This window comes from Atractosteus spatula, chromosome 4, assembly GCF_055471065.1.
Source record: "Atractosteus spatula isolate fAtrSpa1 chromosome 4, fAtrSpa1.hap1, whole genome shotgun sequence".
NCBI classification, from domain to species: domain Eukaryota; kingdom Metazoa; phylum Chordata; class Actinopteri; order Semionotiformes; family Lepisosteidae; genus Atractosteus; species Atractosteus spatula.
This window is the reverse complement of record NC_142709.1, coordinates 66,138,004-66,148,628: the sequence shown is the minus strand read 5'-3', so window position 1 is coordinate 66,148,628 and position 10,625 is coordinate 66,138,004. Positions and strand designations below refer to the sequence as shown.

The following is a 10,625-nucleotide window of genomic DNA, read 5'->3' as shown; positions in this document are numbered from 1 at the left end:
AACTGTCCCAAGATTTTACCAGAACTGCAAAACTATCATTAGTAATCATGACTGTATAAGGTTGAGCTGATCAACAATTACGTATTCACGCACCTCCTTCAAAAACAGACAGTTCATCTTCGGAACCGTCTGGCTAATGCACTGTCATATGAATTATGCAACGCTTAATGATTTGCTCAAGAAATGCTTATGCCGTGGGGCAGGATATATAGTCTAATTGTCACAAACCGGATGAATATCCTATCGAGTTAATTGAGCTAAACTATTGTGGATTCTGAGGATTTCAACAGGATGGTCAAGCGCGTGCCTTGATGAAACACTTGACAAGCTGGGTCGAATATATGCTACGCCACATCAGAAAAACAAAAATACCTTTTTTTCCCGATGTACTCAGCGACGGACAAACTTCAGTAAAAAGACTGTCTTTAGCATTTTTTCAGAGGCTGACAACTGCTGTGGGAGGGTGTTGAGAACTTTGTGTTTCCGGGTGAAATCACAGCATAATAATATCCTGAAGTTAGGGAGTGTGAATCTGGGAAGCAGCCGGCAGTGCCGGAGAGCTGTGGCTGTGAGAGGCAGGTTATCCGACAACAACGAGAATGATCGAGGAGGTTACTTATGTTTCCCACCTGCTTTGAACTGTGTCCGGTTTGTAACAAAGCCTCCAAAAGAAGCCGGATTTATCATTTTGCGCCTTTGCACGTTTAATGACTTTGCGAACTGTTGGCAGGACGTGAGCGCGTTTTAATTTCCTTATTAACACGGCGAACATCTCAAACATTGAGTCGGGAGAACACGACTTTAAGGTAGGAATTTTGACGATAGGTTTCGTGTTGGTTCTCTTTTTCCTTTAACGCAGTTCATGCATTTCTAATGTTTTTAAGAAAGTTTAGCAGAACCAGAGATGTAGTTTTGTTTAGTGGACCTACATTCCGCCTGAGTGTTTTCTGTTTGTCATATACTGTAGATGTCAGACCTGGAAAGTTAACTATTTCGATGCGTAAAATGCGCTACCAGCCAGATGATAGTTGACCTGTTTAGTGTTTTAAAGGTAAACGTGGTTTTATTTTATCCGCCCAATGCTCTTGTTAAGACACGTTGAAAACACGAGATGACAAAGTAATCGAGCTAATTGCGAGATAGACGCTTCCTTGGGCAACAGTATGCTTGGGAATGAGTCCTTACTGTGGTATGAGTCTTTACTGCTTGTATAATGCACATTTAACTCTGCTTTTACGAAGTAATTCTAGGATTTCTGTGGAAGAACGTTGGATACTCAGATGACAAAGGATTTAATTTTGACTAAAAGCATCACTTTTTTTTATATCCGGCTAAGCTATTGGAGTTCTTAAATGAGAAGTTAGAAAAGTCTAAAAGACAAACGTTTAGTCAACTCAATTAAGAACATTTCATCAAAAAACTTGTTTCAAAAATCAAATACCTGTTGCAGAAGATACGATATTGTCTCGGGCGCAGTGTTTTGTTATCCTTTATTATTGAATATGATTCCAGTGTTGTCAGATGTTTTGCCTTTGTCGCTCTGTTGGCTCACTTAAGCCAACATAAACAGTAGAAAATCCATCGTTTTTTCTTAGTATACAGCATTATGGACTGCTGAGTAAGTAGGACAGCATCTATTGATATTACCCAAACAGTGGTGTATATTTATAACACGGATGTTATATAATAGACATCAAAATATTAAGGTTAAGCAATTTTTTTGTCTACATTAGCTCCAAGGAGTATTTACACTAACAGCAATTAAATGGAATTAGTAATGAATAGAAATGATGTGGAATGTAGTCTAGCAGCCTGTGATTATCCACTATGTTTTATGGTGATAGTTAATTTTTAGAGGTTTAATGGTGTAGTGACCTTGTAATCGCAAGGTAGGGAGATCAGTGAAAGTGGACTAAGTATCCCTACAGCTACAGTATGTGATATCGGAAATAAATAGCATGGAAAATGCTCTACAAATAACTTTGAGAACTCTGGTGTTGCAACCCTCAAGTACAGTACCTGGTATCCAATTTTGATTAGGAGTTTCATTGTGTTAGAATATCGCATTGCCAGCTCTCTGCTGTTTTCTGCAGTGTTTATTTTTCCCATAAACACAAAACAATGTGACTATTGAGCTGTGCAGGCACTACTCAGCCATCAGTTCTGTGACCACCTGGAATCAGGATCCTAATGTACTCTTTATGTGCGTCTGCTCAAAGTTCTCGTTGTTTTCTTGGAGCATAATCATTGCGCCTTGCACACAGTCTAATCTGTGGAATTTCACTTTTATTTTCCCAGTCAAATGTTTCCCTGCAAGTTTAAACAAGTAGTTGTAGTGCACAGTCTCTCTTTGTTGTTCTTGCGTTTGCTTATCTGTCGTGTACATCTTTTGTGACCTAGTAGTTCTTTCTTTTGAACTTATTTTTCCCCCTCATGCCAGCTCTTTCTGAATAAAAAGAGAGAGTTTATAGTCCTTGTTGAGATCTAGTGCTTTTGCTTCCATGTAGGAAATCTGCTGCTAACAACAGAAATATGGTTGTTTGTTGGGTCATTAACAAGTTCATTGCTCATCCCCCATTTCACATGTTGCAAAGCTGCATCTTTTCCATCAGAATAGTGGGGGTTTTTCTTAGATCTGCCCTTTGTTCACAACGTATTTTCTTTAAGTCATTCAAATTCGGCACTATATCACTTATGCTCATTGGGTGCTAATTAAAGAATTAAAATCTCCTTGAATTTATAAAACAAAATACCTGTAAAATACAGGCAATGCATATCAGGGCCCAGTAATGATGAATCAAAAATCTTTCTTTCGTAGCATTAATTATGGTTCCACCCCCCCTTTTGGAAATGACCTTTTTGAACATCTGCTGTTGAACTCTTCAAAACTGCACTCCTCCCACTACAGGTATGTTTCGGTAGTTTGGCTAATTTGGCCCAGTCGTTCTTTTGTGCATCTGTATCCTTCTATCCCTGTTTTTTTTTTCTCGCAGTATGAAGATAAACAAGGTTGTGAATCTAGTGTACTCCCGCATGCAAGTGCAAGAAGAAGAATGTCTAAAAGCTGTTTTCTCAATTACTGTTGTGGCCATTGACTAAAAGCATGTGACTTTAAGTCATTGGAACATTCTGTTGAAAAGCAGACAACTGGAATGCAGAAATAGCCCAAATGATGTCATTAGTCAGAAGACATTGTGTAAATGTGTGGTGGGTTTCACCCGTTTAATTTTTGAAGCTGATGTTAAAACCTACTTTTGAATTTTTGATGGGTCGGCATTTTGGCTGAAAAATGCAGGAACAGGACAACTCTGTGACTTTTAATATGAAGGGGAGAGGCGCAGAATCTTATTTTAGTGGTCTTTCTCTTCGAGGCACCACACAAATTAAAGATTCACCCCTGCCTAACCAGCTCCAAGGGTAGAATCCTAAAGTACACAAGAAGGTTCCACAGGAGAATTGAATGTTGTAAAAAAAAAACAGTGTATTGATTCTCGCATCTGCTGTTGAGAGAACATTTGTTGGACAAAAATATGGTGGCTTCTGTATGGAATGATCTTCACACGAGCAGTCCATTATTATCATGTTTAAAGTAACAGTAACACTGCTAACCACCGTGCTTCCCCAAGTGCCGATATTTAAATTTAAAATCTCTGTTACAGTGAGTCGCTAAGTGACAATCTTAAGTAGCAGCTGAACATGAATGGCTTTACTTTTAGGTCACAGACTCCGTCTGCATGACCTAAAAGTAACTGAATCTGAAAAGATGGGTAGGGAGGTGCTGATAAGGCAATCTAAAAATATCTAAGGTCTTATATTCTCTGCTAGTATGTAGAGAATGTCACTTTCCTATATTTGATGCCTTTCAGAAATCACTGTTAAACAAGCGCAGTGTCAGCAAATGAGTTGGAAAATCGTTTGTGTGGAGCTTTTTTCTCTTTATCTTTAAAAAACACCTTTCCATATCATAGTTAGAGGTGTTAGTCTAACACTGTAAGAAATAGAAATGGATAGTTTTTCCTCTTTATACCTACCTTCTCCTCTGAAATCTGTATTGTCAGGGCTTTCATTTTCATCCATGAATTAAGAATGAGCTCTTATGATGCTATCTGCAGTCGGTTATATTAATGCATTTGGAGTCAGTAACCCTCTGTTCCCACAGTTCATTTTGCCTTGTTCTGGGATCATTTTTAGTTTCTGTTGGCCTTTAAATGCAACTGTACCAGGTTTAATGACTGTTCATAAGGAATTCAAGATTCTGAATGGAAGGATTCAAATGAGCGTTTTTTTTCCAACTAAATCGGATATTTTTATATTTTATGAAAATTGTATGACCCTCATCCTAGTAAGGAATGGTTATTTTGAGATTTGATTCTTCTTTCCTTCGTAATGTGATGCTGAGAGACATTGGCATCAGTAACCAGAAACCTAAAGGAGGAAGGGAATGTTTCTAAATGCATTTCACAAAAGCCTGAGGCTACGTAAGAATTTTGTCAGATTTTTAGGTGTTGACACCTTTGCCAGAAATATTTGTCTATTGTTTTTGACAGCGTTGTTTTTGGCCTTCCTTTTTTATTTTTGTAAGCTGTTGCTCACCCCAGTGGTCACCCAAAACCTGCAATGTCTTTTGCTTAACCTAGACAAGGTAACCACTGTAACTGAGTCAAAACAAAAACGTATACTTGGATTGTGTCGCTTGCGAATCTGACAACAATGACTATGTGAAATTTTTTGGTTCATCCAGATTAAACACCACCCCTGAATTGAGGTTTTACTTCATTTGCTTGAGTGGGAAACTGGAGATGCTGTCTTAATTTTTAAGTGTAGTTTTTTTTGGAAGGCACTAGCTCTATTTTGACAATTTCTTAGTTCTGCTGTATGAGTACACTTGAGTAGATCTAAAGTTTAGTGTTGGTTTAAATGTTTGTTGGAGGCATAGTTTAATCTTTAGAAATAGATGATCCAAACATATTTTACTCTTTGGGTTGTATATTGTCATGGTTTTATTTTCTGCAAAAGGGAACTACAGAGTAGTGTATCCATCTCTTTCTCATGCAGTACTTTCATTCTTGATTAAAGAAATAAAACATTGCTATTTTGTCAGGCTTGAAGCTAAATGATTTCCCTGTACTTTTTTTTGTTTGAGTGATGTCTCAAAACTGCTGCCTTGATGAGGGCAAATGTGGACTAAAAAGACATTTTGCTTTTAAGAAAGAGTGCAGTGTGTAGTCTTCATAATCATGAGCCTGCTTGTCTTTCAGTTTAGGCTTGTGCATCACAACGCTGAGATAAGGTCTCAAGCGCTGTTGTGCAACATGCGCAGGAAATGAGTACCCCCCTGTAATGGCAATACATCTGTCCCTTCCGTGCAAAGCAAGTGAAAGGAGATGCTTTTAGCAGTGCATTTCTTACAGAATATTATGATATCTGTTACCAAACTAAATGTTAGAAGTTTGTTCAAATATGGGAAATTTTCTAAGGGAAAGGGGCAAACGCTTTAGAAATAAAAAAGGACAGAAATCGGTTTATTCTAGGAAGGTGAAATTCTTATCTCTAGCTGCATGCAGATTTGTCTTTGTATTCACTGTAAACAAGGCAGGTCGCATAGTGAGAAGAGATAGGCAGTGCTGTAAAACCTCCTGTTGTTTCTTGAGTTGATTCTTGGAGGTTTGGGGGGATGCCTTTTGAATTCCTTCAGGTCTGTGAGACGTGCAGGAAGTTGAGAGTGTGTCCCCTCGCTGTTGCTGTGGCTGTAACTTGGTGGCACTTCAATCTGCTTTGTCAAGTGCCATCCATTGACTGAGAAAATTAGCCTCTCCTAAGAAAACAGTTCAGCCTTAGATTTGTTATTGCTTAACCTGGAGTTTGCTTTGACAGCTGAAGTCATTGCTCAGAGGGCAGCGAAGTGGCTAAGTACAGGATTTTGCATGCAAGAGTGAGTTTCGGGGAAAAAAAAGTTCTGTGCGATATTAAACTGGAAGAAGTGTGTTGAGCAGGGTACGATCCCAAATAAAAGGATTTTGACCGGACGTATGACACTTTGTGTAGTACTCTACATTCATATCCTTTCCCTTTCTGTGGAGTCCCTTGCCAGCAAAATGCTTGGATACACTAAGGGTGTAGAATGTAAATTGAGGTAACTTAAAATCCTGCAGTGAATTCATCAGACGTGATTTGGCGTGGTGTGTTTTTAATTCTAATTCTACCTTCAAGGAAGATTTTGCTGATCTAGAGGTTGTATGTAGGATTTCTTGTCCTGAAGGGAATGTCATTCTTCTACAGACTATGTGAACCACACTGTTATTTGTCTGTAATGGTGAAATTGTTCAAACTTCTGAAATCTTGGGGGATTAAGCTGTTGGCAAACAAGTGGGATGGTCCCAATAGCTTCCTCTTATTTAGGTGTTCAAACAATGCCTTACATTGGATTTTTGCAGTTTGGCTCCTGAATCATTGTCATGAATGATGTATACTGTTCTTTTATGCTTTCTGTGATGTTAAATTGGGGGTTTAGATACTTATCAAAGTGGTATCTAGGTAAAGTGTTTCACTTCCTTTCAGTAAAATACACTTTCTATATTGGGGAAAAAAACTGTCTGCTCTTCTAATAGCCATACTAAACTTGTCACATTTAGGGAGATTTCCAGAATCCTTATACCTATTAAAATATGATGAGAATCAAAAAGTGCATTATAAGGTTTTATTAGACCGAAGCTGTATTGAGCTACATTCTTCTACATGAAGGAGGCCAAGCGTTCCTAAGTGCAAAATCAGGAAAAAAGAGCTTTTGGTTTACTTCTCCTTTGGCATGCCTACACTCTGCATTTTCATGACTATTGTATTTCAACGAATACTTGCAATTTGTGAAATATCCTCTCAACAAAAGGGCAGAAGTGTCCAGTTACACATACATACAACTTCTGAATCACCCATCAACAAGCTGTTCTAGAAAGGAGGTGTGATGCTTTGTGTGTAGCCACAGTGAGCATTTGCATGACAACAATGAACTGAAGAGGGTCTCTTACTGTAGGCATCCCGAGGGAAAGAGTTGAACTTCTAAGGAACCAGCCAAATGAGATTCTCCCAACGAGATAAGACTTGTAATTGAATTTGAATAGGAGGCGGTACACACGGTTGGAGCCTGAAGGTACTAAAGTTTTCTTTGCCACGTAAAAAACTTGCTGCTCAGAGTCTTATTTCGTGAGAGGGGCCTCCTTCATAGAGGTAAACCACATTGAGTAGTACACATTCTGGGGATTTTCTTAAATTTCCGATGTTTTGTTCTCAGTTTGAAGGTTTGACTTCAGTAAATAGTACTTTTAAAGTGTTTTTGTTGCTTTTCTTGTGACTTTTGAAGTTAAAAAGGAGACCAAAGGCAGGGCTGAAGATGATTAATTTAAGGTTTAACTCTTAATGAGTTTAATTGCTTCAGTTGGTCTATATTTTTTTGCATTCTCAACCACCTTGGACTTCCAGCTTTGATGTGCTTCAGCAGAAAGAGGGCTCTTCACATCTAGTATCATTGTGAAGTCTTTAACAAGGTAAAGGATACTTATTGTTAATTGTTAAGCTGCAGATGTGATTTTACAAGTAATCATGGGGCTTTTTGTACTCGAATTTATATAAAATTTCCTGTGCCTTCTGTGTGTATGTAAAATATACTGCATGGATCATTTATGTTATCTTTAATAGATTCTCTTCTTGCACATAATTGATCAGTTTGGTAGCTGCGTCAGCATGCGTAGGCTGCAAAGGAACAAGTAATGGGTTATTCTATGCTGAAAAGCGATGAAAGAAAACGCAACGATTCGTCCGTGTAGCCTTCTTCAGGTGTGACTTGCACATAATTGCACATGATTGATCCTCCTAGCAAAAGTTACAGTTCTGGTTAAGGTTGCAGGTTCAAATCCTAGATAAAAAAAAACTGCTGTTGTACCCTTGAGCAAGGTACTTCACCCAAATAGCTCCAGTATGATATTCAGCTGTATAAATAGGTGTAAATGTCAGTCACTTTGGATAAAGACGCCAGGCAAATATATTGGTATTTAATTCAGGAATTTGTATGTTTTATGTTTTGTTGCTTCTTAACTGGATTATGTTTTGGATGCAGCAGTCAGGTTCTTGGCAGTCTGATTACTAGTGACAAGATGCTGTTCATTTCAGTAGATTACATGGGGCATGCTTCAAATCTTAATCTATCTTTAACAGAGGTGAAGAAACACTTATATAGTCTCCTCCCTTTTCATATTCATAAATGTACACATCTTCCTCATTTTGAACGTATATAGTTTTGTTTAAAAGTTATAAACTACTAGGGGAACAAACAGGAATAGACAATTTTTGCTTGTGATGTATAGTTGAAAGTGTATTGTAAAAGTAAGGCTGAATAATGGTGGTTTATAGGTAAAATGGTTTTGTTTTGTTCTCTAAAATAAAAAAAATTAAAAAGAATGTGAAGAGATTTTAAGTATCATTTAGGTTTTCAAAATCTTCCCAGGCAATACAAGCGCCTAAAAATCCAGTTATACGGTACATGTAAATGAAACATGACATGAAAAGGAAGTGACTCACAATTTATTTTGAGGAAGTGAGATTGCTTTGACTGACATCGTACGAACACTTAAGAATAGTAAACAGTAACTGGGTCAGAATTTTGACTACAAAAATATGGAATTTTCTGAAATTGGCTGATTGGGTCATATATTATCAAACTAAACCTCGCTTGCAAAAAAAGGTTGTCTGTGCTGTAACTGCCTGAAGGATTCCTTTTTCGAACTTGGTCTGAGGTGTTTCCCATGGCTTGTGAACCTACATCAGCATTTAGCCTAGTATTAAAGGTTGGCTAGATAAAAGGGAATTTATTTTTATCTTGATCCCATGATTTTTCTGCAAAATATTTTTGGATGGAACCCAAACCTGGAGCAAAAAGAGAGGTGGCGTATTTAAAAATCTTAGTTTCCGGTAAGATGTAGGTGGAGACCACAAAATATTTTAAAACCAACATTTTGATTTATTTTTTTTTTAATATTGGCTGGAATTTTAATTCATTTTCTCTTAAGTCAGCTCTTCTGATTTTGTTGTGGTTTCTTTAATGTAGTCAGAAGAACCGTTGCTTAGATTTTTAACTCCAATTCAGACTGGCAAGGACATTTTCACATTGACTGTCCAGTCATAATCAAGCAAGGCGTCCATCTTGATGAGGCTTTGATTCAATCCCACATTCTTGGCGAGAGGATCAATCAAGGTGGAGTTTGATCTTGGTAACAGAGTGTACTGTGAAAACCTTTGTTCTGTCTTAGCTGAAAAGGTAACTTATTAACACGGTTGTCCCTGTAGATTTCATTGTGCTGAAAAAAGAATGGTTTGAACAGAAAAGGTCACCGGAACAATTCCCTTCGCTCTATAAATAGTATTACCCTGCTGGTGGCAGACAGGAGAGAACTAGCAGTGCTCAGGGCCGTATCTGGACAGCTGGTTACTGATTAAGCTGTGCACCTTTTCAGCTTCCTCTTTAGGTCTCTGCTAATTGAGTTGTTTATGGACTTCGCATTTGCGTAGTTCCTTGTGGTGGCTGAAATAGAGCAAAAAAGACTTGCTCTTGAAGAAAACATTAGGTCAGTACAAAAACACTGAGCTCAGTGTTTATGCCATTGTACCATGATCATCTAGTGACCTAGAGAGAATTAGTTATGGACTTCTGTGGGTATTTTGGTAGTTTTGTTTGCATTTTTCACGTTAAAATTTACTTTTGATGTGACCCAGCCGGTTACCAGTGCTAAGCACTGTAGGCGGATTAACACAAAGAGAACCTCCAAATATTTTTTTTAATTAACTTAGGAACTTCCTTCTTGGTCTCCTGAAACAGAAGTCTCTGGGGTTCCAAATTTTAGTTTAAATGCCTCTAATAGGCAGTGTCTGTATGCAGAACCCAACCAAAGTTTTTTCAAAGTATCTGAAATTTGTAAAGAATTCACATCCTTATCCCATCCACAGACAACAATGATTTAAATGTTTTGTACCAGTCTTTTACCTTTCCATTCTATTTGGTGCCTTTTACAAAGTAATTTGTCAAATCATTTTTCGCTTTTAATTAGATTAAATGTTGCCATTAACTTTCATAACAATGTACTGGGTTTTTTTTTCCAATATTGGGGAAAACCTTTGGATATAACAGGCAATAATAGAAATCTAAATTATAAAATGGATAGGGAACAGTTTTACTTGTTACTTATCAGACTACATACCTTTTGTGTATTTACTTGATACAGGGTCTTCTGATTTTGGCTTGTCTGATCTGTACCGCATTTACAACCCTTTGTTTCTGCAACTTGTAAGAGATGGAAGGGGCGACAGGGGAAAGGAATTTGTATTGTTCGTGTTTTTGTGGTGTGCCTGTTGTGCGCAAGTGGACATTTCTTGATCATTATTGATTTAATTGGAAGGTCATTGTGAGTTTCACATCAAGACTGCTCAGCCACTGGAAGTGGATTCATTTAGGTAAAGGGTCTAAAGGGCACAGACATAAAAAGAAAGTGTATAATATGCAGTTTTTCGTTTTTGGTGAGTTTTTTTTTCCTCGTGAGAGCGCCTTAAACTTGGATTCAAACTGAGTAAAAAAGGCAAGATGT

General features: G+C 37.7%; 1 protein-coding gene across 2 annotated transcripts in view; it reads left to right on the top strand.

The window, feature by feature from the left end:
- Positions 1–551: 551 nt before the first annotated feature.
- Positions 552–10,625, top strand: part of pik3cb (phosphatidylinositol-4,5-bisphosphate 3-kinase, catalytic subunit beta) — a 73,093-nt gene continuing 63,019 nt past the window's right edge. Inside the window, exons 1-2 of one of the 2 annotated variants that reach the window (XM_088913312.1) lie at positions 741–806; positions 2,819–2,908. The gene's annotated coding sequence lies outside the window, so the exon portion shown is untranslated. Of the gene's footprint in view, positions 807–2,818; positions 2,909–10,625 lie in introns of both variants that reach the window. The other variant, XM_088913310.1, reaches the window with a different exon arrangement.